This window comes from Mastomys coucha, unplaced genomic scaffold (assembly GCF_008632895.1).
Source record: "Mastomys coucha isolate ucsf_1 unplaced genomic scaffold, UCSF_Mcou_1 pScaffold7, whole genome shotgun sequence".
Classification (NCBI taxonomy): Eukaryota; Metazoa; Chordata; class Mammalia; order Rodentia; family Muridae; genus Mastomys; species Mastomys coucha.
Window position 1 is genome coordinate 69,934,611 of NW_022196913.1, and position 7,794 is coordinate 69,942,404.

Below are 7,794 nucleotides of genomic sequence, written 5' to 3' on the forward strand. Positions count from 1 at the left end.
AAAAAAAATCTGATAATCAAATTTTAATCATATAAATATAACTAGAAGTTAGAAATTTTTCATTCTCAGAATGTATATATCCACTCTTGAAAATTTTAAAGTAATCAAACAAGAAAGCAAAGAACTGATGATCTTTTCAAAGCCATGAAACAAGCATTAGATATTCCAATATGACTCATGATTGCCTTATAATTAAAAATATAATTAAATAAAGAACTCAGACTAACATCCACTGAAAATTGGATAAGAATTTCATAATTATGAATTGAGGTAAAATAAATTTGTGCTTCATTTTCTATAAAAATTGAAGGAAAGTAATGAAAGTATGCAACTATATAATAAAATTTTAGCATTAAAATGAAAGTAATATTGTTAACAACTTAATGTCCTAGCAAGGACATATGTACCCATATATGCATTAGATTTACATGCTCATGTGAAACAAAATTAACAAAATACATGAAGTACTGTTTTTGCAAATATCAGACCTTCAGAAACAAAGGGAATAATCCTGAAAGAAAGGAAATAAGCAAAATTTCCCATATGACTGCCCTTACTGCCTGAAGAGTTTTCAGATCACAGCACAGACAGGAAGCCAGCAGATTCAAGCAAGCTCCTGGGTTAAAAGGGGCTGTGCCCCAGTGTAGGGGAGTGCCAGGGCCAGGGCAGGAGGGCTGGGTGCTGAGCAGGGGGAGGCAGGGAACCGGGGTTTGTTTTAGTTTTTGTTATTTTCTTTTCTTTTCTTTCTTTCTTTCCTTCTTCTTTCTTTCTTTCTTTCTTTCTTTTTTTTGAGGGGAACCTGGGAAAGGAGATATTGTAAATAAAGAAAACATCTAATAAAAAAAAACCACAGTGTACAGAATATGGAAAACTAAGATGTGATTTACAAAAGACACAAGACCTGCACAAAATAAGGATATCACAAGGGAGCAGAGAGAAGTCCCCTCAAGAACTTTCCCTGGAGTAAGCAATTGTACCCACAATCTGCAAACAGCTGTTTAAGACCAAAGGAATGACAACTCAAAGGATTTGGAAAAACAGTATTCAACACTTTTATAGGGTCAGTAACATTGTATATTTCTACCAGCTGCACTAAAAAGGCCTTATCTCACTATAAAGGGTTCATTACTTTTTTTTTTCCTTTCCTTTTTTTTTTTAAGACTTATTTATTATTATATATAAGTACACTGTAGCTATCTTCAGACACACCAGAAGAGGGCATCAGATCTCATTACAGGTGGTTGTAAGCCACCATGTGGTTGCTGGGATTTGAACTCAGGACCTTTGGAAGAGCAGTCAGTGCTCTTACCTGCTGAGCCATCTCTGCAGCCCGGGTTCATTACTTTTAACCTGAGAATTTCTCTGTCATTTAAGAGATTGTAAAAGCATAACATTTTCCCCAAATAAGTTAATCACCAAAGCGTGATGATAGTTATAGGAAAAAGGTATGTACCATCCCCCCAAAAAGTCAAAATTACACTACTTTGTTTCCAACAAAAATATTACCAGACACAGACAAGCGAGATGGCTTTATAGGTAGGTAATTAGCTAAAAAGGAAACATACAAATCATAGAACTGAAAAATACTGTAACTGAACTGAAAATTTTGACAGAAGATGTAAGTTTTAGACTAAATCAAACAGGAAAGAATTGCTGAACTGTAAGGTCGGTCACTGGAAAGTACTCAGTGTGATTAATAAAAGAAAGAATAATGCAGAAGGTAAGCAGACATTCCCAGCAACATGGAGTAGAGCAGCACAGGCGTCATTAGTGCATCAGAAGGGAAAGGCAACATCGAGTAGAGCAGCACAGGTATCATTAGTGCATCAGAAGGGAAAAGGCAACATCGAGTAGAGCAGCACAGGCGCCATTAGTGCATCAGGAGGGAAAAGGCAACATCGAGTAGAGCAGCACAGGCGTCATTAGTGCATCAGAAGGGGAAAGGCAACATCGAGTAGAGCAGCACAGGCGTCATTAGTGCATCAGAAGGGAAAAGGCAACATCGAGTAGAGCAGCACAGGCACCATTAGTGCATCAGAAGGGAAAAGGCAACATCGAGTAGAGCAGCACAGGCACCATTAGTGCATCAGAAGGGAAAAAGGAGGGGGGCGGGGGGGACAGGAAGCAGGAAGCACACTCAAAAATACAATGGCAGAAAAACTCCAAGAACGGGGAAGGGGCTGCAAGTCCAGACCCAGGAAGCTCAAAGGACGGAAGAAACGCACACTGACACACACCGCAGTTAAACTGCCACAATCAAAGGGAGAGGCTTTAAAGAAAATTATTCAAAGGCAAAATCTTCTTATTTTTTTCACAAATAAGAGATAAACAACCTTTTCTCTTCATAAGTTGATTATCTCTGTATTTGTTACAGTGTCAGACAGCTGAGTTATGTCTATAATACAGATACATTATCTTTTATTTGTGAGAAAAGCAAGATTGAATAATTTTAAGGATTTATGACAAAAATTTAAATATAATTTTAAAGTTTATCCTCATTTGTGACAATTATAAGGAAAATTTGTGTTGATTTAAAAGGGGAAACCGTCATCACCTGAGGTAAACTAATACACTAGTGAGTGACGTGAGAGGCTGTGACATCTATAATACACTAGTGAGTGACGTGAGAGGCTGTGATGTCTATAATACACTGGTGAGTGACGTGAGAGGCTGTGATATCTACTTTTCAGTTAACCTGTGTGAAAGATACAAGTCAGCTGGATGAAGACTGCAAGAACTAAAGCAATGGGGTCGACCTGTCAGAGCCAGCAAGGGGCCCTTAAGCCAGAAAGAAAATATTCCTGGTAACTAAGTTTTATTTCTTAGTCCCCTGCTGCTATCAGGGGATTGTCTATGGCTTTTGGGCATAGAATAGCTAAGAGTTAAAGAAAGCAGCCTCAGGCCCCTAGAACAGTAAAAGAGTTACAAGGTCAGAGGTCACCAGCCTTTGGTCTTAGGTCCTGAAAGCTGGTGTTGGCTCCCAGCACCTCTTCCCTTCAGATCATACCTTCTTCTTTCAAGTAACAGAGTATAACTCTTTAGTAATGTCTCTGATGCACTTTTAATGTTTTAATTTTAGTAACATTTTATTTTTATTGTTTTCTTTTAAATTGTATTTTTTAAGACTAAATTCATGTTTGCTAAATAAGAGAATATATTAATGATTAAATCTGTTGTTTCTAATTGTACTCAGCCACAACATCTGCCCCAACACTGGGAGTAAATGGGACCAGCAGGATCCACAGACACAAGAACCCCGACTAGGCAATGGCACAGGTTCTTTCTGGTTGAGCCAGTGCCCTAAGCAGATCTTGGGCATTAACTCTGTACCCAGTCCCACAACACCCAGAAAAAGCTCTACTCTCAGGTGGTCTAACACATCCAAGATAACAGGGTCTCATGAGCTTGGTCACATTAGGATTTCAGGATCCTAGAGGCAGCTTGACTCCCAGGAGCTCTGACACACACAGGATCTCAAGATCACAGGATCCCAGAATCACAGGAAAATAGAGACAGCTGGACTCTGAGGAGTTCTGACACAACCAGGATACAGGACAGATAGGCTCCAGTCAGTGACAGTGAGGGCAGGTAGCCCTAGAGATAACCAGATGTGAGCAACACAAACCCAGGTTACCAGGCATCATCAGAACTTAGTTCTCCCACCATAGCAAGTCCTGGATACACCATCATACCGAAAAAGCAAGATTCAGATCTAAAATCACTTCTCATGATGATACTAGTGGACTTAAAGAAGGACATAAATAACTCCCTTAAAAAATACAGAACATAGGTAAACAGGTAGAAGCTGTTAAAGAAGAACACAAAAATCTGTTAAAGAATTACAGGAAAACACACCCAAACAGGTGACGGAATTGAAAAAGACCATCCAGGATCTAAAAATGGAAATAGAAACAATAAAGAAATCAGAAAGAGAGACAACCCTGGAGATAACCTAGGAAAGATCAGGAGTCATAGATGCAAGCATCACCAACAGAATACAAGAGATAGAGATTCTCTCAATCTCAGGTACAAAAGATACCATATAAAACACTGACACAACAGTCAAAGAAAATGCAAAAAGCAAAAAGCTCCTAACCTAAAAACATCTCAGAAATCAAGGACACAATGAGAAGGCCAAATCTAAGGATAATAGGTAGAGAAGAGAGTGAAGACTCCCAACTTAAAGGGCCTAACCTAAAGAAAGAGATGCCCATGAACGAAAAGCCTACAGAACTCCAAATAGACTGGACCAGAAAAGAAATTCCTCCTGTAACATAATAATAAAAACACCAAACGCACAAAACAAAGAAAGAATTTTAAAAGCAGTAAGGGAAAAAGGTCAAGTAACATATAAGGCAGGCCTATCAGAATTACACCAGACTTCTCACCAGAGACTATGAAAGCTAGAAGATCCTGGGCAGATGTCATACAGACCCTACAAGAACACAAATGCCAGCCCAGGCTACTATACCCAGCAAAACTCTCAATTACCATAGATGGAGAAAACAAGATATTCCATGACAAAACAAAATTTACACAATATCTTTCCACAAATCCAACCCTACAAAGGATAATAGATGGAAAGCATCAACACAAGGAAAGAAACTACACCCTAGAAAAAGGAAGAAAGTAATCTTTCAACAAACACAAAAGAAGATAGCCACACAAGGATAATCCCACCTCTAACAACAAAAATAACAGGAAACAACAATCACTTTTCCTTAATATCTCTTACATCAATGGACTCAATTCCCCAATAAAAAGACATAGACTAACAGGCTGGATACATAAACAGGACCCAGCATTTTGCTGCATACAGTAAATGCACCTGAGTGACATACCTCAGAGTAAAAGGCTGGAAAAAAAAATCCAAGCAAATGGTCCCAAGGACTAAGCTGGACTAGCCATTCTAATATTGAATAAAACTGACTTGTAATGAAAAGTTATCAAAAAAGATAAGGAAGGACACTTCATACTTGTGAAAGGAAAAATCTACCAAGATGAACTATCAATTCTGAACATCTATGCTCCAAATGCAAGGGTATTCACATTCATAAAAGAAACTTTACTAAAGCTCAAAGTACACATTGCACCTCACACAGTAATAGTGGGAGACTTCAACATCCCACTCACATCAATGGACAGATCAGGGAAACAGAAACTAAACAGAGATACAGTGAAACTAACAGAAGTAATGAGCCAAGTTGATTTAACAGATATCTATAGAACATTTTATCCTAAAGAAAAAGAATATAGGGCTGGAGAGATAGCTCAGCGGTTAAGAGCACTGACGGCTCTTCCAAAGGTCCTGAGTTCAAATCCCAGCAACCACATGGTGGCTCACAACCATCTATAATGGGATCTGATACCCTCTTCTGGTGTGTCTGAAGACAGCTACAGTGTATTAACATGTAATAAATAAATATTTAGAAAAAGAAAAAGAATATACCATCTTCTCAGCACCTCATGGTACCTTCTTGAAAACTGACCATATAATTGGTCACAAAATAGGCCCGAACAGATACAAGAAGATTGAAATAATCCTATGCATCCTATCAGTTCACCATGGACTAAGGTTGCTCTTCAATACCAACAAAAACAATGGAAAGTGCTCTACTCAACGATCAAGAAGGAAATAAAGAAAGAAATTAAAGGCTTTTTAGAATTTAATGAAAATGAAGGCATATTGTACCAAAACGTATGGGACACAATGAAAGCAGTGGTAAGAGGAAAACTCATAGCTCTAAGTGCCTCCAAAAAGAAACTGGAGAGAGCATACACTAGCAGCTCGACAACACACCTGAAACTCTAGAACAAAAAGAAGCAAATACACCCAAGGGGAGTAGATGGCAGGGAATAATCAAACTCAGAACTGAAATCAACCAAGAAGAAACAAAAAGAACTATACAAGGAATCAACCAAACCAGAAGCTCATTCTATGAGAAAATCCACAAACTAGATAAACCCTTAGCCAGACTAATCAATTACCATAGATGGAGAAAACAAGATATTCCATGACAAAACAAAATTTACACAATCACTTTCCACAAATCCAGCCCTATGAAGGATAATAGATGGGAAACACCAACATAAGGAGCAAGACTACACCCTAGAAGAAGCAAGAAAGTAATCTTTCAACAAATCCACACAAACATAATTCCATTTCTTACAAATAAAACAACAGGAAGTAACAATTACTTTTTCTTAATATCTCAATATGAAAATTAATATTACCAACATATCCTAATCAATTGAAATCCAAAAATATGAGGAATTAGAAAGTTGACTGTCATCCAATGGTTTCTCTAATTTGGTAATTGGAGAAACAGGTCCAATATTGTACAATCCATGTACTCTTCCTGCTTGTTTGTACATGACAGAGTCTTGCTGGGTTCCACATAATGGCCTTGATATCAGTCTTCCCCTATCTCAGCCTCTCTATTAGTAGAATCATTTATTTGATGTTTTTACACTATACTATGGTTTTCAGAAGAGCTTACATATTTCAAAAGTATTTATACAGCCAAAAGAAAAGTAGACAACTAACTTGGGAGGTGGCTTGTAAGAGAACAACAAAGAGTGAGACTGATTGCTTTGCTTGACGTTTGTAACTCTTGTATCAAGTTTGAAGAAGAGGACTTTATAAGTTACTCTTCCTCTGAGATGAATTTTTTCAAAATTACCACAGCCAATGAACCAGATTCTTACTATCACCTAATGTCTGTGCCACCCTCCAAGCAGAACCATTGTTCATTGAAACAGTTGGTGAATGACTTTATGGATAGACCATCTTAACACCTACACCATTTCTTAAATGAATGTAACCTGTTCTCTGTGGACTGAGAATAAAGTCACTCACTCAAATCAAATAGCTTTGACCATAACAGGAAGTCTGTATCCAAAAATCATGCCTACATTTCATTCCTTGGCGCAGCAAAACTGTCAACTCTCAGCTTAGCTACGATGGAGGTGAAATCCTTTGGTGATGTGAGGGTCATTGAAGTACAGCCTTACTAGAATGAAATCCAATGTCTAAAAATTGTTCTTATGTTGGCCTTGTACCACAGTAAGAGCCAAGATTTTAAGCTCTAATAAATATAAACAAACAAACAAACAAAGACTTTATATATTTATGTTCACTAGTAGTGATATATTATTTTAAAATACACAGTTAATATGCTCAGAGTTATTTAAATTTTATATTGAGACAAATGTATATATTTTCAGTATTGCTATAGACAAGCTTCTACATAATACTGTTCAATTGATTGTTGTTTTATATCAAATAATTTTCATAATACTCATTTTTATTTTTAGAATATTTTATAAATTTTAAAGAATACGACAAAATAAAAAATAAAAGGTATTGCAGGTATTGAAGTGGGGGTCTCTGAGAGGAGTTGGGGTACAAAAGGGAAACAAGAATGTGATGTAATTCTATTTATTTAAAATATGTTTTTAATATGTTATCAAATTCAGATAAGTTGAAATCATGTATCTTTTCTCATCATAATGCAATAAAACTTAAATCAATTTTAAAAAAAGAAACTGCATGATTGAACAAAAAAGGAGGACCAAAGGAACTGGAGTTATATAACAATGGAAAATTCTAGAAAGAATGTGTGAAAAATTACTGAAAATGCATGGATTAGGATAATATATATTTTGTAGGGTTTCTTGTTCTTGTTCTCCTCCTTCTCCTTCTACTTTCTTCCCTTCCTTCCCTTCCTTCCTTCTCTTTCTTCTTCTCCTTCTCCTCCTCCTCCTCCTCCTCCTCTTCCTCCTCCTCCTCCT